This window comes from Brachyistius frenatus, unplaced genomic scaffold (genome assembly GCF_029030835.1).
Source record: "Brachyistius frenatus isolate BFR_SWC_R1_liver_20210118 unplaced genomic scaffold, ASM2903083v1 Contig_2, whole genome shotgun sequence".
Lineage (NCBI taxonomy): Eukaryota > Metazoa > Chordata > Actinopteri > Embiotocidae > Brachyistius > Brachyistius frenatus.
In genome coordinates, this window is record NW_027210601.1 from 6,808,078 (window position 1) to 6,829,292 (window position 21,215).

The 21,215-nt window shown below is 41.4% G+C and overlaps 1 protein-coding gene across 5 annotated transcripts in view; it reads right to left on the minus strand.

Annotated features, from left to right (window-relative positions):
• Positions 1 to 21,215, minus strand: part of ripor2 (RHO family interacting cell polarization regulator 2) — a 62,787-nt gene that overhangs the window by 29,000 nt on the left and 12,572 nt on the right. The window contains exon 1 of one of the 5 annotated variants that reach the window (XM_069697265.1): positions 13,290 to 13,551. The exons of the other annotated variants lie outside the window; for them this stretch is intronic. The gene's annotated coding sequence lies outside the window, so the exon portion shown is untranslated. Of the gene's footprint in view, positions 1 to 13,289; positions 13,552 to 21,215 lie in introns of those variants that run through there. 5 annotated transcript variants of the gene reach the window in all.

The window sequence follows — 21,215 nt, forward strand, 5'->3', positions numbered from 1 at the left end:
CACCCTCAGGGTCAGACTGGACACTCAACAACACTCTTTCCTTCTGTTGCATTTCAGCAGCCACATTTTCAAACATCTACCCAAGAAGCACACAAAGCAACCGCTTTTCAAATTTTCTGAATCCACCATTCATGTTTGGGAGGTTGTGTTGAGGTGACTCAGATATTTGAATTGATTTCTGCAAACACTTGTCCCACAGAGGTCCTTCCTTCAGTGACAGGATGACTCACTTTCTTCTCCTTCAACTCCCTCTTGTTTTGAATCTTTTCTCCCCATTTCTCACTCTCATCCTCAGTCTGTCATTTCATTCATCCAGAGTATGTTGGTACTCAGAAACGAGAGGCCCTTTTTCTTCCAATGGAGAACCCTGAACAAGCTATTAGCCACAGCCATGACAAAACAAGCGAGAGGTGAGATTCACATTAGTTAAGAAAATAATTTTTAGGCATTAAAACAATAAAAAGTGCAAAATAGGTTGCACCTCAATAAAAGAAATAAGTCTGTATTATTACTGTATGCAAACAAACCCTGCTTCGTCTCTAAATTATTCACACTAATAATCACATCAATCATTTGGAGCTTTTCGTCTGCTGCTAAATGTTTCTGCAAAAAAAAACACCCACTTACACTTCGCTCACTGTGCCCAAATCACTCTCCTCTTTTCCAAACTCACAAACAGCTGCACGCACACAAACACCCACATTTAACTCTTGAACAACCCTCAGAATGTGTGTGTGTGCACTTCTGAATGTGCGCGAGTGTGTATTTCAGTGAAAAAAACAGCATCACCCTGCAGTGCATGTTAACAAGAGAAGCCTAATTCTTAATGCCTGTATAAATTAGCCTCACCATGGCAACAGCAGACAAAATGGGATGAAGTGTGTTACGTAAAACAACGGTTATGAGCCAACTGCCAAGAAGTAGGACACACACACCCTCGTGTTACAGGGCCGAGGCTTTTAAAGCAGCAAACCTTAATTTGGAAAAAAGCAGTTTTTACAGATGTTGCTTGAAATGTGTCCACAATGTCATAAAAAGCACAATCAAGCTGCTTTTTTTATGGTCTCTTTCTTTCTATTTTTATTCTATTTTTTTGTGTTTAATGTGACAGGATGTGCAGAAAAAAACAGGAAGGAAAAAAAGGAGTCCAGCAGGCAGGAGGTGATTAGAGCTTTGATGCAGAACAGGAGAAAGTAGCAGTCTAGTTATGAGAGACAAACAATAAAGCTTCTATAGAAATAGAACAAAATAAGATTAGAGTGATGATGATATAATGTCGACATAACACTGTAAATGGAGTAACGTGTTCCAACACAGCCTGCAGGTTGCAGGCGTGTGCCTGAAAGCTGCGCAGTTATCCATGAGTTTATGTTTGTGTGAAATGGTTCAGTGAGGAGGACGACTGCTGGTGTAGCTCCAAATTTGGCTAAAACTGGCTGCAGGCTGCCATCCCTGAGCCAAAACATACAACGTTGTTTCTCTCTCTGTAATCCTGTTCAAAACTGAAAACAAGTGTGTCAGACATTGTACAGTACTCACTTTGGTTACTTCAGCTTGTAATAAACCTCCAAAATGTCTCAACAGTCAAAACTAAACTGAGGGAGCTTTGTTTTTGTTAATTTAACATAAAATTTTGATAATTCCATGCATGCATAAAGTACATAAGATTCACTTCGGGATGAAAGGCAGCATGTTTTAATCCCACTTTCACCACATGTGCCATTAACCTACTAAACATCTCTGCTTAACTGGGTTTAAAACATGTTGATTCACAGTTATGTTCAGGAAAGGTGACACCAGAGCGGCGCACATGCAAATTTGCCTCTACACCACTGTTCAGCAGAAAACTCATGATATTGCTTCTTAACCAAATTCAGGGTTCGAGCATTTAGAGATGCTTTTTACGAGGCAAAAGTACTTCAGGAACAGGGAGCCTCATTATCCTTTCCTTAGTGCTGTGGAGAAGTGAAAGTTTCTCCCGAGGATGTGGTTTTTATTCAGCTTTCCTAAAGAGGCTTCTCAAAAATCAGCAAAAGGCAGAGAGGAAAAGGCAGGAAAAAAAAAAAAAAATCACCTTGTGAGGTGCAATGAAACATCTTTCACAATAAAAATGACTCAGTTTTCCCTGTCAGAAAACACTGAAAAGGAATCAAATGAGGAGAAAGTTTCATTTCAGAGAGAGTCTCATGTTCATTTTTTACTTAAAACATGAATGTAATATCTGTACATTATGTGAGATGGAGGAAATTAAAGTTTATATTATCAGTATTTTTATATCAACAATGGATCAAGCTACCATGTTTCCCAAGCTCCACAGAGATTTTTATCGTCTTTTAGCTCGTCGTTTTGGTTGTTATACTCACCACTTTTCTGTTCTGGTTAAATCTCACCGCTATAAGGAGTTTTGTTTTCAACCACAACATGCAGCTGTGAAAAAAGCTCTGATTAACCCACCACCTGCTCAGAAACAAACAGCAGACAGACATAGTGACTCTTTGGTGAACATAGTGGAACATTTAGCAGCTAAAGAGCTGAAGGAACAGTGTATTGGACTTAATCAGCCAGCCAACGACACATGCTAATGTTCCTCTGTATCTGAAGGATGATTAAATATACAACACTAAAGGTGATAATACATTACATGTAAACAAGTGATGCTGAACTCAGAAAACAAGCAGCCTAACATCTCCGTCCCTGTAAACTAATCTCCCTCTGGCATACCTGCGTGCCCTCACAGACTGGGGATGATGGTGTGAGTAACGATACCTGGTGACAGGCAGGAATTCCCGAACAGCTTTGAACCTGAGAACAGACCGTTATGACTGATTACTCCATCAGCTGTAGGATCATAAACATTTTTACATTCTGAGTAAAGCTCGTGTTTCCAGGAATCACAGCACACAGAAAACAAAAGAAACAATAGACAATACAGACATTTCAACACGTCCTGTGTGATGCTGGTATGTAGTGAGTGTATCTCAGGTACAAAAATCAGTCAATAGTCCTCTCTACAGATGTTCACACAATGTCTCTCTAAAAGGCCACAATGGCAGAAAAGTCTTGAAATCAACTCGAATGTTTGACAAAACACACAAAGTAACTCGTGACCCCTTTCACAAAAAGCAGCCTGTGAGACCCAAACAGGAGCAAAACAAGAAAGATAACCGAATCTGGCTGAAGATTTGATTACTGATTTAAGTGTTTGGAGTGAGCAGTGTCAACAAGACAACAGGAAGCTTCCACCAGCATCTGCTTAGCTTTATTTAAAGAAAGGAAACAGGGTGCTAGCAGCTGGTATTGATCTTGATAAGTGTACTAAACTCTTAGTAGGTCATCAAATAAGCCATTTCTCCAAATGCCAGGTTTCACTTCTAATTTTTGTTTACTTGTGTTTGACTGAACTTTCAGTGTATCAGATCCGTCTCTGAACAAAAATAATCAAACTGCCCAAAATCCTGACCCAAATAGTCCGACTGTCCTGATCTCAGACATCCTCCCATGGAGATTGATTTCGTAAAAAAACATCCCAAGTTTTATCAGGTCAACATTAAACTGGTCTAAACTCTCTAAATAATAACAAGAATCAGCTGACAGTCAATTCAGTCATGTGACTCAGGGAAACGGTGTATTATGAGACAGACTGGGAGCTGAATGTGTTGCAGAGGACACGTGACTGTGGGAATCGAACAGAGTCTCTGCTATATTCTGCTCTACTTTGAGTGTGAAAAAAGGGGTCAGTGCCAGTGTCATCACATGACGGTCATGACAGGTCGGAGACGTTGCCACAGAAACACACACACACGCACAGGCACGCACACGCATGCTACATTTTCTGAAACAGGTAAAGGGGAGATATACTTTTGGTCAGTATTAGCTTGATCTAATCATGATTCATTTAGGTGCCACTTCAATCAGTTCAGTGATCAATTCTCTTCTTTTGAGCCTCCATGTTTAACAAGAGCTGAAGCTCATTTCTTTCCACCTCTGACATTTCACCAGTATTCAAAGGCACCAAGTGTAAACAGGTTTTATTCTTTACTATTAACGCAGGTGACAAACAATATCAGCAGAAAGAGAAAGAACATTTTCATCAATCAGACATCTGCTCGATTAACCGGGAACACTTGTGCAAAATGTAAGAGGAAAATCCATGTCTTGAAAGGCATAAACTTCATAAACAGCTATTTTAACCATGCTAAAGTGGATTTTCCTTTAAAGACTGAAAAATGTCACTTATCCCTTCCACATTGTCATTTTACATCTTTCCTCTTCACAATGTGACATGCATATTGCTTTAATATGTGACTGACTAATCAGTGTGGCCTGCCTTTGGGTCAGCATGAGAACCAGCTCCCTACTTGCTCCACTTCTTTGATTTGTCCATTATGCGTGACTCTGATTGAGAATGACCACCTATGCTGCAGCGCTGGAATGCAAACAGGATTATGCCAGTTATTTCAGCTCCATTCCTTATTTTTCGCAGGGAAAGACAACATTCTTTTCACTGATAGCAGCTACTGTGATAATGAGAGCTCAGAGTGTCGTACAGCTTCGTGTGAGTTAGCCAATTGTGAAAAAAAAAAAATAAAAGAGCCAGTCAGCTTCAGAGTATGTCACAATTCATCACTGGGCAATATGAGCTGTGAAGATAGAGGAAGTGAGAGGTGTGCCGCAGCTGCGTTTGGCTGAAAAGGAAGCGTCTCCAGAAAGTAGTTACTAATTACACACTATAGAAAAAAAATAAGTCATGGCTGTTTATTTTAGGATATACAATAGTTTTATTGGGCACAAATGTCTAAAAACTGCACTTAGTGATTAACTCTGAATTCAGAAAACAGCAATTTATGCTACAAGTGTAGACTATTTTTCAATGAAAGGAGCCAAATACACACTATGGCCGACATCCATACATAACGTGCTTTCTGGTTATATTCATTTCATTCTCTCTCTCTCTCTCATTCTCTCTCTCTCTCTCTCAATGCAATAAACAGTGTGGGTGTAATTTACAGCCAGCAGTCATGGTGGATTTCTGCTCCACTCATTCCTCCTGTAGCCCTGACTAAACCATTAGCATAATGTCAACAGTAGAATGACGATTTATAGAGCGGCTGAATAAAAAAGACTAACACACACAGCAGTAGAAAAAAGGCAGCGGGAAATGATAGAAATGTGTCCACGTGTCCCTGAAACGCACTCTCCATGAAGAGTCATACACTGGAGGGGACGATTGTTCCTTTCTCCCTAAACTCTGGTTTCACATATTTCAACTACAACTGTGGGGATTATCATGCTGCTGGGAGTGAAAACTCAGCAGGGAGCGGGGCACTCAGGAACTCGGAGGTATATTTTGAAGGTATAATTTAAAGCTCTGGAGATTGGAAATTGAACACTCTTACAACCAAGATGCTTACATACTTGAGAACACAGCTTACTTGAAAAGTTCCGTGTTAATTATTTAGATTTTGGTCGCAGGAGTACTTCAGTCGTAATTCGAAGAGAACTTGAAACCGCAAAACAACAAGAAGAGCAGCACATTAGAAAACACTGATGGAGTACAGTGTAGTATAGACGCTGACCGCACTGCTAGCCAATGTGCTGCTCATTGCACAAACTCATTCACCTGCCTGCTCACCATGCACATCTGGTCCTCCTATGTTCTCTTGTATGGATTACTGCCATTTTTTTTTTTTTTTTTTACTATTCTTTATAGCGCATCAGTTTTTATCTGCATCATAAAGTAGAGGCGGGCAGGGAAGATGAGAGGGAGAGGAGGACATGCAAAAAGGTCAAGAACCACTCAAACACTCAGTGAGCCCTGTGCTGCACCTGACGAAACTGAATCATATTTCTTTGATACTTGACAACTGATATTAAACGTAAATGCTTACTGCCGATGTGCAGCTGAGTCCCTTACGTTGTTATTCATCGTTTCAGACCATAATTATCACAACAACAAGAAAACTCTATACTACCATTTACATCAGGAATATTTTTCCCACCCACACTCACTTTCTGTTTTGTTGCTCTTCATGCTGTGAATGCCCTTTTTATAGCTAAAATTAATTTGTAATTTTGTGCTGACTTTTTCTTTGCAATGCAAAAAAACCTTCCAAAATCTCCTATTCTGATGTGGCATTCAGTAAACCTGGTCAGTACTACATCTGGGCTGCAAACTAATGATTAGCTTCATATCAATTAATCCATGACCTTTTTGTCTTTAATTCCAGATTCCCATTACCAAGATCCTGAAGTGTTGCCCACCATTTGATAAAAAGAAAATCCCTTAAAGAAATTAAGAAAATCAGGGGAAAAGCTTTCAATACTTTCATTGGAGGGGCTGGAAACTAGAAATATTTGGCATTAAATAAGTAAGTCCATTGATTTTGTATAGGTCATCTGTAAAGTTGAACGACTTGAAAGCATCATAGATGAAATGCCGTGATTTTTTTTTAAACCCCATTCCTTCAGTTCCCATAATGCAACCTGTCATTGTCATTAGACTGGTGCCAGGTTTACCAATGTCATTCAAACACCTCCAATTTGCGACAGGCTGTCAGTTAAAAAACTCTCGTCTCGGTTATCTGGCCCACTTGTGTCGCTCATTGCCCTTTAAAGTGATAAATTGATTACTAACATTTAGTTAGGCTAATTTTAAATCAACTAATCAGTCCAGCACAAACTACATTCGCTGCATTTCCGGCTCCAACTGACATTTGGTGATGATGGTATCGAAACATAATCCTCACAACGAGCAGCTGAGACCTTTTAGGACATATTTTGGATGAGCAGTTCAAAGAGTGAACAGTCTTGTTCTCACGACAACTCCCCTCAGGAAGAAGGAGCGGTGTCATTACTCCCCTTCTCAGTTCATCTCTCAGCACACAGCTGTGTCATGGCCCCACGAGGCAGCTGGGTAATGGGAACACCCACTTCCTGGTGCTTCAAGAAACACGATTTTATGACAGAAGAAACCAATCACAGGTGCAAGTATAGTCTTCTCTCAAAAAGTTGCAGAGATGTCTGGGATAAAATGTGATCACAGTGCTGCGCTTCAGATGCTGGGTAAGATGAGTAGTAAAAAAAAAAAAAAAAAATCTGCACAAGTAAGAAGAGGAAGAGACAACAGGGATAATACACATACAAGCAGAGACAGGAGGCAGGAAAGACAAGAACAGCACTGATCGTTGCTGAGAGATCCATCACAGCAGCCCAGAAATGTTGACAGCGCAACTTATTACCAATAAATAGGAGGAAAGCTGTCAGGACTGCTGGCGCTGGATGTGTCACCAGTCTGTTATCTGTGTTGTTTTCACGCCGTCAAAACAAAGCAACAGACATAAAACGATCATGACACACAGACGCGAACCAATAGTGTCTCTTCCAGCTGCTGGACTCTGCAGATTGAACGCACCAAATACCAAAACAGACAGATTATCAGATTAGGACCCTAAAACGCTTATGGGAATCATAATGCCGCTACAACCCCCGGCTGCTCCGGCCAGAGGTAGGTGTACATGCGTGTGTGTGTGTGTGTGTGTGTGTGTGTGTGTGTGTGTGTGTGTGTGTGTGTGTGTGTGTGTGTGTGTGTGTGTGTGTGTGTGTGTGTGTGTGTGTGTGTGTGTGTGTGTGTGTGTGTGTGTGTGTGCCAGCATGTCAAGTGCCATGACACATGACATGTAGTGGAGAGCATGTACCATGAGGTGCATGTGCGTCCTCTCATAGCATGGTGACACAGTTGTTGAAGGATTAAAGGGGAACACCTCCACACACACACACACACACACACACACACACACACACACACACACACACACACACACACACACACACACACACACACACACACACACACACACACACACACACACACACACACACACACACACACACACACACACAGCAGGAATGCCGAACTGATCTGCACAGAGACAACGGGAGGAGGGGTGGGTATAGGTTCAGACTCCCCTCCATAAATTCTTCGTCTGTATCTATGGTGGAGGGTAGGGTAGGGGAGGGGGAGGGGGAGGGGAAAACAGATGGGAAGGGAGTAGGGAGATAACCAGTGGAGGAGGGAGGAAGGGAAAGTGATAGAAAAATAAAATAATAAAAGATAGAAAACCCATGGGGTAGATCAGTAAGGTAGGTAGGTAGGTAGGTAGGTAGGTAGGTAGGTAGGTAGGTAGGTAGGTATTTACTTTATTAATCCCTGAGGGGAAATTTTTTCGCTACAGCAGCATACAGAAGCAATAAGATAATAATAGAAATAATAGAATAAAATACTAGAATAGAATATAATAATAGAAAAGCAATAAAATAGCAGTAAATAGCAGTAAGAAATATAAACATAAAATATACAATATAAAATGCACAGTTTATACAGTACATTATATATCTATATATATTATATAAGCACTCACCCCGATGCGCGCACACACGCTTACGCACACACACACACACACACACACACACACACACACACACACACACACACACACACACACACACACACACACACACACACACACACACACACACACACACACACACACACACACACACACGCACAGCTCATTAGTCTATTAGCGACACATAGTTGTTCCGATTATCATTTTCATACATCACTGCTTCTTACGCATGCGGTCAGGAGACAAAAAAACACACAAAGACACGTACACACTTACAAGCACGTGTTTGTGTGTGTGTGTGTGTGTGTGTGTGTGTGTGTGTTGTGACTTTCATGTGATGTAGCTGGCTATCTCTCCTCTCTCTCATTCACAGGCCGATTGTGTTTGAGCAGCACTGTTCTCAGCAGTGGCCCAAAAAGCTGTGATGTGTCTCAGGACGGCACAGTCCAGCTTTAACTGTTCTGTGGGCTAAGTCTACTGCAGCTACGCTCACCTGTACACAGCAGGTGCTGGTTTCAGTTTTTCTTTGAAGAACAAGTGAGATAAACATGAATGGTGGAAAGAAGATAAGAAGCAGACGGCATGTGAGGGTAGCGGACAACTGGCGACTTTTCTATGCTTTTATTTGACCTCCTGACCTGTGGCCCACCGCAGTGGCTATTGCTTTGGTAAAAGCTCCGTGAGGCTGTAAGACTAGCATGGTTACTTGATAAGGCCAATTATATTTTGATTATTGGGGGCAATGGTAATTTTTTTTATATGACTCAAAAAAACAACAATAATCTTGATCTAGACCCGTGCAATTTATAAATAATTATTCCAGACACACATTTTAACAGAATGTCAGACGAATGTATGGACATACTGACACATGAATGAGCTGAACGTGAAGCTACAAGGGAAAGACCAGTTTGTCCATGAAATGTACACAAACGTCAGAGCCTTCAAAACCAAGCTAGCTTTATTCTCAAAGCGAATGTCAAACAAGTCATTCGCTCATTTCCCCACACCGGCTACGCTGGAAGAAGCCCCTCGACAAGTGAAAAAATACAGGAAATCACTGGACGACCTGCACGGAGAATTCTGCCACCGGTTCTCTGATTTTGGACAAATTGACAAGTCACTTCAGCTGGTGTCATGTCCCTTCACACAAGACCCTGAAATGACGCCACAGGAGTTACAGTTGGAACTGATTGATCTCCAATGTGACACCGTCTTAAAGGAGAAGTTCAACTCTCTTAAACCGGATGAGTTTTATGCTTCATTAAGCGCAGCCAAATTTCCAAACATCCAGAAGATGGCATAGATGATGCTGGTGTTGTTTGGCTCTACGTATGTGTGTGAACAGACTTTTAGTGTGATGAACACCAACAAAGCACCCCACAGATCCCAGTTGGGTGATGAACACCTCAGATCTGTTCTGAGAATTGCCACAACAAAACCAACACCCTTCTCCTCTCCATTCCATTCCTCCATTGTTATTTCTCCATTCCCTTCTCGCCCGCCACCCCCTGAGGATCTCCCACCTCCACTCCTCATTCTTTCCAGTCGGGTCATCTCCACAGCCAACCTTCTTCCTCCAGGTTCTGCCCCTCCCTCCACATACCACTTAACCCCAGTGTAGCAGCCTACAACCCACCTTCTTGACGCCAGCAATTCCCAACAAACACAAAATACCTCCCACCCCGCCCACTGAGGAAGCAGTGATTGTCGGGCTCAACGTGTCAGGACAGGCTAATAAGGCCACACTGTCATCTTAAGACCAGATAACCTCTGACGTGTTTGTCCCCGTTAACTCTACGTGAGATGAATCACTTTGCAGAAACAGACTTTCTACAAGCTGGAGTTGTGAAAAGTTGAGAAACAATTCTGTTTCTAAAATAATACCAGTCTGTATGCACCGTCACGCAACAAAAACAACTGTATTCTATATCAGTGAACAGGATGACCCAATTTTCCCACAGGGAACATGAAAGTTTCATCAAAGAACCAGAACCAAATCAACTTCTTGCAAGTGTCGGGTTATATCAAAGCTGCTTCCCAGACACAGACCGAGGGTCGAGTTAAATTTGGAAGTCTGGATCATGGAAACCCAGCAGGAGTCTTTAGTCATCTTCAAGTCATCTTTAACATTAAACTCTCACAGTGCATTCAGAGCAAAGCTTCCGACTCAAATCATTTCTCTCCTCGTCCCGTTGGAGCACTTTTAACTTTCTGCAGCCTCAACTCCTGAAGAAATAACTATCAGCTGTGAAAACTTTAAGGAGGCACTCCTCCTGTAAGAATGCAAGGCCTTCAGTTTCCCCCCCCAAAAAAACCCACACATTTGCTCACAGATGGAAAGACATGCAGTGAATACATACACACCCGCAGAGGCAAGCAACACTCCTGAAAAGTACAAGTGGGTGTTCTTGGACAGGAAAAGGTCAAGTGTTCCTTATGTGAGACGTCGATAGACTTTAAAGCACTGAAACAGAAATTATGGCTGCTTGAACAATTCACTTCCAGGTCATATTTCTATTCTTTTGGATTGGTGTAACCTTCATAATTTTCTTCTAAGGAATTAGCTGTGTGTCAGTGAGGTACTGATAGTGTCAGTGAATTGGTAGAAAGAAAACTATTAGTTAATGGCTTAATTGTTTGAATCAACTTTAAAGCCAAACTTTATTGTTCCAGGGAAGATTTGCTGCTTTTATTTATCTTGTTTTGTGTAAGTAAACTGAATATCATTAGTCTTTGGGCTGGAAGTTACTATTATATACTCTATTCATATTGTCCAAAAAATACAAAATCACTGGAAAATAGTCTTGAGTTTTTGTTTAAATTACAAAAACTTGCACTTTGGAAAAATAGCCACTCAAATTGGATATTTCAGTGCTTGTCACTGTTGTTTCCACAGTTTTATGTTGATCATTAAGGTTCAATAGGGTGTCAGTGGATCCTACGCTGCTTCACTGAAAATCCTACAGCTGAAAGGATTCTAATAAGGACTGACATAGATTAGAAATACTTATGTGAACAATACTCTTTCAAGCAACAATGCCAAACTTTCTTTGGTTACCAGCTTCTAAAAGGTGAAGTTTTACTACTTTTCTTTTCAAAACAAGACCTGAAGACATCACCTTGGACTCTGGGAAACCTACAGCTGTCACACAAAATTATTGATAACGAAAAGAATTGGCTGAGAGTGTTTGTTAGCTGCAGCCTAGTTTTCCCAATATCAGAAGCAGGTCCCTAAAATTTGTTCACATCAACTCTGCAGTGTTGTGTTTTAGTAGTTTGGGGGAAAACCCAACAAAATGACAGAGCGTCTGAATTTCCTCCAAACCACACAGTCATAATTCCTTTAATGAGGCTTTGGAGAGAAAGAGAAGGAAATGAGTGCGTGTGTGCGTGCGTGCGTGCGTGCGTGCGTGTGTGTGCGTGCGTGTGTGTGTGTGTGTGTGTGTGTGTGTGTTTGCATGTGTGAGACAGAGAAAGTGAAAGGAGGAGAGAGAGGGAGAGGAAAAAAGGGTGAGCAGATGCAGGGAGTGAAAAGCCGGCTGTGGTGAAGTAGGGAGAAGGTGAGGGAGAGCTTGTGTGTGTGAGTCTGGGAACAGACGCTGGTCTTGCATCCCTGCAGCCCGTCTCGGCTTGGCACAAAAACACCAGCCCTCATCTCCAGCCCCCTTCAAACAGCTTAACTATGGCCCAAACAGCCTGGCAGCAATGCAAAGCACTTCCACTTAACCATATCAAAGTCAGCCTGGCTCTGCACTGAAAGAGCATTTAGCTCCGGGAAAAAAAAAAAGAAGCCAGCCAGAGGGAAAGCTGCAAGCTGCATGGTTATTTAAGCAAAAATACTTTCTTGTTGTTTTGTTTTTATTTTCATGCGAGTTGGGAGCTGAGAATTAAAGACTTGTGATTGCTTGATAAATCTTTGAACAACTTGGCAGACAGGCTGAAAACGTCAACTCAGTTGGCAGGCCTTCAAACAGCATGATTTTTTTTTTTTTAAATATCAAGGAAATCACACTTTTCTCGAGGTAGGTAGGGCCCACAGAGGAGAGAAAAAAGTGATTTGCAGACCATCTGGCTGGGAGAAATCTGCTAACAACTGGAAATAATCTCCTGACAGAAGACAGGTCTTCTTCATCTTGCTGCTGCTGCTGTGTTTATCTGCTCTGGTTCTGCTGGCTGATCCACTGTGGGTAGTACCAGTGTACAATAGATAACCTTTGATCCTCATCCTCAACACACTTGGGGAGGCTTTTTTTTTTTTTTTTTTTTTAAACCACTGGCCTCATTCTCACGTTTCACCTGCATCCAGCGTGTCTTTCCATCCTCACATGCACGGATGCACACAGAAACACAATGACTGAAGCATCATGATGCCATTTCCCCAATTTAAACTTGCTTCTCTGTCTCCAACAACACACAAAACGACTTCAAAGGCAGACATTACTCACAGCACATCATCTGTCAAGAGGACTGACTGGCAAATCCCATGAAAAACTTCACAAAATATGTAGGAGGCTCAAAATACTCAACTTCAGTTTACTGAGGTAGTATATTTTCAGAAACCCCAAAACAGGACCATATCTTCATGTAACTTACAGTTTGATGGGATAGTCCGGTTGCAAGAGGTTCATGTCAGAAAAAACTCGATTTAAAATGAAATTATTAGTGGTTGATGAGCGTTTATCCTCCAGTGAGCTGCATCCTTGGTGAAATCAGTTCACGCCTTGCCGTGATCCACTAACCCAGTGCCCCGGAGAGCGTGCCTTCTCCCCACAGTCGGGAGAAAGTAGTATCCCTGAATGAGCGCGTCACAGCCTCTGCACCGCGCACAAGCCTGTTTTCTCGCAGGTAATGAAGTTGCACGGGAACGATGCTTCAACTCACCTCAGCGAAAACTTCACAAGAGTGTTTCCTCAGTGGCGTCTCTGCCCGTCTACTTGCGCCTCTCCATCCATACGTAAAGAAAAAAAAAAAAAAAAAAGAAAAGAAAAAGTGCGTTTTCGCTTTCAGCGAAGAGATTTTGCTGCCGTTCACGATGCAACTTAAAAGAAAGCAAATGCCAAATCCCAGCAGGATGAAGCAGCCGCCCGGAGGAGCGATGGATGGCCGACGCTTGTTCCCTGATAAACAGTCGCCGCAGCGCCGTCCAGAGCAAACACTGAGCCCACTCACATATTCCAGTTTGTGTTTGCAGCGCTCCTACTGAACCACGGCGACCAATCACAAGTCGAGGATGTCACTGGGAGGGCGGGGCCGAGCTGTTTTGTACCCCCAACCATGCACGTATTAGTAACGAATGACCCCCAATATGGTGGTGCTGGGGTGCGCGTGCATGTGAGTGCGCGCCATGGGAACATAAATTGGAGTGTGTCCTCGCTTTCTCTTTGTCTGGCCAGAACTAAATCACATCCAATGGATTTTATTAACCGGAATTTCACATTTATCATATTTAAGAAAAAAAATTCAATGAAATATTACTGTTTATGTGTGCGTGTACTTGTTTTACAGGGAAATACACTAAAAAGGAAAACCTTAGCCTATTTCAGAGAGTAGAACATAATCATAATCTCTAGCCCTCAACTCTAATGCAGATAATTACACCAGTGCAGACTAATGCAGACAATTACTACACCAAAAACAGTCTGTAAATGTTTTATTATTATTATTATTATTATTATTATTATTTTGGAAAAGCTAGATAAACCTGCCTTTTTGATCTAAAGACTCTGAGTCACATCAATGTATGTCACTTACTTTTTTGTTTCAATTTAATTCCTGCTGGTTTGATTAAGTATGATGCTAATTATGGGCAGTTTTTTTTTTTAACAAAGTACAATATTAGAAGAATAAAAACTCAATTTCAATGGTTAAACTCAAACTGAGGAAAAATTATTTAGGACATGTATGTAGACTGTATAGCCATGTATTGATACAGATTTGAGTTAGTTTATAAATGTTGTCTTATGATTTGAGTCTCTCTCTGCTTGATAGCAGCAAGGTCATTTTTGGGAGAAAGAGCGGATACCTCCGCAGCCATTGAGGACATCAGTTTCATGTTTACGTGGACCAACGTTTTTCAGAGGTTTTATCAGAGCAGTAAATAAGTTGTATTTGTCCCCATAAATACATTGACAAGTTGTGAAAAGGATGGTATGATTATATGTGATTACATCGCTTAACAACAAGGGATCTTTCCAAATTACCTTCCCAGTCCTTTTGCCTCAGGTGAGTTTACTGCGAGAGCTTTTTCCCTGGGAAGCAAGCAGCAAACAAATTGAATTACATGGAAGGGAACCACGAAAAAGGCAAGCACCTCCATCCTTAGAAGCTGCAAACAGCATGAAACAAAGGTGCTGCAATTTAAAGCTGGGGAAAAATTTATTTCTGCGGAACGACTTATGAAGAGTGACTCGTCTTGAAGTGCTCCTGCCAGCATAATTGCCCTCCATAAGTGGATATGTTGTTCCGCTGAGTCCATACAAATCCAATTCAGTTCGCCCTTCCAAGAAGCTAAGGGAGCAGAAAATGACTTGTCCTTTTTAATTCATCAGTTTTGTTATGAGTAGAGGAAGGGATTTTATAATGACTCGTTGATATGATTAACGTAAAAGGGCTTTTTCATGCAGTCACTCGTTTGGCAAGAAAATCAACTTGTGGCTTCAATTTGAATGAAATTATCTTCTCTGACAATGTGCCAAAACGTGGACACTTATACTTCACCCCTTAAAAACAAACAGCATCCAGAAAGCCATCCTTGAAGGGTTGTTGTCAGGAAATGATGAGAAAAGCTTGCAAAGAACACAAAAGGACAAGTTCTTACAAATGAGTTCAGTTCTGCTGTCAGATATCAAAGAGTCAATAAGAAGTGCATTAAAAGTCTTTGATGGACAGTCGACCCGCTTCAGAAACACCCTATACATCTTTCCAATGTCAGACTTGGTAACTGGCCATCTGTGTGGAGGTGAAATAGTAGAATCTGATGTCCCTGAAGCACTCCTCTTTAAGTCTTTACCCAGCAGACTTTGGTTTTGGTGTGAGTGCAAATGAATCTTTATTGATGAATTTTCGAAAGGGAACTGATCATAATGAATAACCATTGTCCTTGACTGAATCAGTAGGTTTCAGCAGTGGAGATCCCCGAACTGGTGAAGAAGAGCATCAGCTATGATCCACCGTATGTTACTTCCTCATTAGAAGCATGTTAAATGACAAGAAAAGCCACAGAAACAATCATAATCTGACAGAACCAGGCCGGCTCAGTTATAAATCATAGCCTGTCGAGCTATTAACCTCGTGTACAGTGTTTCTAAAGGCTTGTCATGTGATGAACTGAATGTAACCTAGCTTTGATCGACACAATGAGCGACTATGAATCTGTAAAATGAGCAAAACAAAATGATTCAAATCAGCAAAGTGATTCATGATTTCCACTTCTCTGTATACCGAAAATGAAAGTCTGAAAATGAGCACAGCCTTCCCCATATTTCATCGATTGTTACATCTCAGCCCTCTCTATGAGGCCAGTTTTTCAGTCTGACCTTGGGGAGTGTAAAGTCTGGAACAGTTTTAAAATATTTGACCCTCCAAGGTAGTCAGACAAAGCCTGAGAGAGGAAAGACCAAAGGACAGGTTTGTGAGGCAGTGAAAGTTTTATTGTAAATGTTTGGGGGAAATAAATGTATTTGCTTTCTTGCTAAAAGTCAGAAAAAAGATTGATTCTACTCTCACGTAAAAGGGTAAATATAAAGCTTTCTTTTGGCTTTTTTTTTACTCCCTGTAGTTTTTTCATCACTGCGAGGTTGCCATTATTGATGATGAGATGTCAGTGAACTTTCTCACCTGAGACTGCCAATTGAATTCAGCCACACACCTCAAACAAAGTGACCCCATATCAGTCAGTTGGTCTTCAAGTCTCTTTCTTTAACTTTCCATTGTTGAATATTCTATGGGGAGTCAAAATTCAGATGTAACGGCAAAGTTATTTATCCCTCTGCATTCTACTTTACATTTTACTGTGAAATCCTAGGAACAGAAAATCCAGGCAGCTCGGTGGGGTTTTCATAAGCTCCTCAACTAATACTAAAACATTTGCGCGCACACACACACACACACACACACACACACACACACACACACACACACACACACACACACACACACACACACACACACACACACACACACACACACACACACACACACACACACACACACACACACACACACACACACTCCTCTGTCTTCCTCTTAGACTCTCAGCTGTTGGATGGCTCAGCTTGTAATTACGTCTGTCATAAGCAGCCCCTGACCAACGGCTATATTTACTGGAGAACCAGCGTGCACATACACACCACAAAGAGAAGACCATCACAGATCATACAAACACACACATGCAGATTTATAACCAGCTATTCATAGAAGCTGCCAGTCAGAACCGAGCAACAGGTAATTTAGTATTTAGCTATATTTGCATCATCGTCTAATCCTCATGAATTTTCACAGGAAGCATCATTTCACTGCGGCTCACAAAGTAGTGTCATGATAAAATTAATGCAAAATCACAATGAAATAAACATATAGATATTGTATATACTAACAATATGTGTTAGAAATTATATATTGTTATTGTTTCAAAACCCCAGAAGGTCAAGGCTAAGGGACGTACAGGCACAGCTGATGGTGTGTGACTGGGTGTGTGCGTGTGTGTGTCAGGGTGAGAGTGTGTGGCACTAAAATATCGGAGGGAAACGTTGAGTGTCACGTGACCTCAGGTTACTAGCCCTGTTTAGGTTGGCTCTTTGTTCCCAAGTTGTAAGTGCCGAACTTGAATCCACGACAAAGAAACACAGAGTACACCATAGCTACAAATATACAGGTGCGTTTATATATCTGATTAAAGTCTCATATTCGCCCGCATGTCTCTGAGTCAGACATACAGAGGTGAATCAATTACAGGTTGTATATTGCCCCGTGGCATCGCTCCATGCTCTGGCTGCTTTGGTTTGTAATGATAGCGAGCTTGTTGCAGCTACAGTCGCTGCTCCGCCAGGCTGAGAGGCGCCTCATGCAGGTGTGTTTCCAAAAATATGTTATATGAGATGGGATTTTCTTTTTTATTGTTTTTTCATCACTTTTTAAGAATTTGTTTTTGACTTGTTGTAGATTTCAAAGGTGTGCGGATTACTGTTTCTTAAAATACCCACAATGGATCAAATACGTTAATGTTAAGGCTTCACTCACGACAAACCCATTGATTATACACAAAAGCCACTTGATTAGGATTAGCAAAAGAACATAGTTTGAGTTACTTAAAGGAATTCCACAGTGACCTTTGCTTTATCGTGGACTTGAACACTGGTCTCCCGGGATAAAAGTCCTCAATTTGGTACCGTCTAACCAACCCTGACCTCTTCCCTCAGCGGACTTTACCCGTCATTGTACTTCATCACATGACCTTCCTTGATCCACCTTGTCAAGGTGTATAAGAAATAAGGTACCTTGTGCGTATCTCTTTGATACCAATGGTTGTAACAAAATGTCATTATTTGACACCACAGGAATAACAACAGGTTGGTGGGCAAACAAAGTGTCCTCAGGCTCCGAGTTAGATCCACCCCTCTCTCCTCCCCATCACGTCCAAATATGGTCACTTGTGGTTCCAAAAAATAAGTTAGCAACGGACGAAATGCCAGACTCGAGGCTTCAAAACTACAGCTCAAACCAATGTCTCGGTGGGTTGCCACTTAAACAAACCTACAGAGAATTATCAGACAACCCTGCAGTTGCCCTCGGCTTTTAGCGTCCAACTTTTAGTGAAATTCGTAAGCAAAAAACATTCTCCGATAAACCTAATGTATGATACATATTGTATATTGTATGTATGATGATGTTAGCAACAAGCTGGTGAAGACCGTTCAGACCCTCAGTACTTATTTCTCAGATGTTGAGGGACACCAAAGCACAAGTCTTAAACAGGCAACTATGAATGTTACTTTGCTCTCTAAAATTTAATTCAAATTTATATACACTGCTGCCTAATGAAAAGCAAACCCTGATCTTCAACCTTGCAGCAGGTTCTCCCTTTGTGAGGAGTCATGGGTGGTCTGTTACACTTCATGCTTCAAACAGGGTTACCTCATTGTGAGAGAGGCTCCAAACCACTAAGTGTAAACCTCGCACGCCCAGTGTTGCCCACAGCACAGGCTGTCATGGTAACCACATGGGAACTGTAAAGAAAAGGTTAACAGTACAGGGAATCTGCCATCTTAGATAGCAGCCACATGTAAACATCTATGACCAAACAAGTGAGACCAGTTTACACTTAAGGCTGAAACATGTCTGCTGAGGAAGAAAGTGAAGTTTCTGCTCTTGCATCATCCGATTTACTGAATGTTGCGCCATTCAAGTCCCAAAATGAAAAGAGGGGTTTCTTTTGTCTCCCTTCTCATTCTTTCTCTTTTCTTTCAGTGAAAGCTGCAGAAAACAATAATAGTTGGAGTCTTTTGGCTAAAGTAGGTCAGTGGAGCCAACTGTCAGAAGCAAGAAGAGGGAGATGCAGAGCAGTGAAATGCCAGCTTCAGTAGGTCCCCTCAGGTCAGAGCTTTCCCCAACACAGAACGGCCACTGACGCACAAACTGCAGGACTGTCATGTTAGTCTGCGTGTTGCACTGCTTTGGACTGAGACGAAATCTGTGGCCAGACAGTGGAGATGTACGTGTGGGCGGACTATCAGTTTGAAGAGGAAGGGGTCAGTGCACGTGTGTGCGTGTTAAACAGTAGGGCGAGTGGATCATGTTAGCTTTAGATCACGCTCTCGCTCACCCCGCCTCTCCTGTCTTACATGTTCTCATATCAGATATGCATTTCCAGTGAATCATATTCTCTCCCACAAAATGATAACATCACCGACAAACCAGTTTTTGATTGGCAGTGAGGGGAGGGGTGAGCCACTGTATCGCATTAAAGCTGAGCTCAAGTTGACAGACAGCAATAAACATTGACCGAATTATTGCTTTGCCTGACCATCACACTGCTGGCCTGAATTTACCGTTTTGCTGCAGGGAGAGCTCTTTATAAGTTCACCAAGCTTGTGGCTCACGATTGAAAGGCAGTTTACCAGCAAAGTGAGTCATGTTCAGAGATATAAAGGTTTTCATCTGGGAAATATATCATAATAAGACAGCACTGTACACTAAACCCCAGTGCAAGAACACCTATTTTATCCTGACGTTATTATGAAGAAGAGTAAACAAAAAGAGACTCGCTTAACTCGAAGTAAGATAGTTTTGTGGCCTAAAATCTGATAAAACAGTTTTTCACTATAAAAATCACACAATAGTTCCAGGATTCTTTACTTAACGTCCAAGAAATACAAAAGATGTTGTTTAGGCATGTTTTAAGGTTGACAAGCTCTGACAATACAAGCCTCAGGGGATAGTAAACGGCCCACAGCATAGTAAAATACTTATCTATATTGTTGACCAGAGGTAAAAAAAAAAAAAAACACTCAACAACAGTTTGATTCTAGTCAGGATTAGTTTGTACTCTGTCTAAATTAATTGATAAATTGGTGCGAACTCCTCCTTACGTTCTTTGTACACTACTGGCTGGTTGACTTTTCTATTTAAACTCCTTCATTCACTCATTCACAGTCACTGGTGTGTCCAGACATCTCTAACCTATCAGCATGGGTTGCTGCCATAATGACATCATCTAGCTACGTTGGTGATTCACTCTCTGAAAGTGTCTGCTGGTGGCGTAGCTTAGATTCTGTCATCACTCTGAAAATGAAGTCGTTATTGTGTGTCGTGTTGTAACTGAGGTAAGAAATCCGATCTGAGCCACCATTGCTCACACTAAGACAAATCTGTAGAAATCCAATATAAATCACATTTCAAACCATCTCCAAATGTAGTTTAGATTTAATATGCAAAAATTGCATTTCATGTGTTTGTTTTTTTTGCTGTCCAGACTTTCAAAAAAATCAATCTGGATACAATCTAGGTACGATAAAAAATAAAAATAAAAAAAAAAAGATTTAGGCTTGCATTCTGAACACGGCCAAAATTCCTCCCAGCTTTCCAGTCAGTGGAGCAGAGCTCTGCCCACTGTGATCCGGTGCTTTGGCGGACACCATGTCAGCTCAGAGGAGGATACAGTTTCCTCTGCTGCACAAGGCAAGTACAGACAAGAGACTGAGGGAGAAATGGATTTGTGAAATCTGAGCTGGCTTCTAGTCTTGCAGCCCTCTACTTGAGCTCTGTATATCATGCTGATGCCTTGGGTAAGCGTGTGCATGTGTGAGCTGGGGGTGCATCCCTTGTTTCACCCTCTGGGGAAGAGCTGAGAGCTTGTACTGTAGAAGTGAGTTTGATTTCATGTCATCAGAACGATAACATAATAAGATCAGAGCTCATGTGAGGTTAAGATTTGATTACAACACACTCATGAGTTCATAAAATGAAATGAAATGGATGTGGCTGCGATGTCTAAACCCCTTTAACATTGTACTCAACCATATACTGCAATGAGATGTCTTTAGCTAACACTGCTTAAAAAAAATTAATTCTTAAAATTTAGCCTATAAATAATATATAAACAATGTCATGGATTTGTGGCGGAGTCAAATGTTGAAAAACCTGTAGCTGTATAGTTAATAAAAGTGACTCAGTTTTAGCTTTTGATGCCTTTTCTTCATATTACCATGTCTAGATAGATCGATAGATAGATCGATAGATCGATAGATAGATCGATAGATCGATAGATAGACCGATAGATCGATAGATAGACAGATACTTTATTAATCCCAT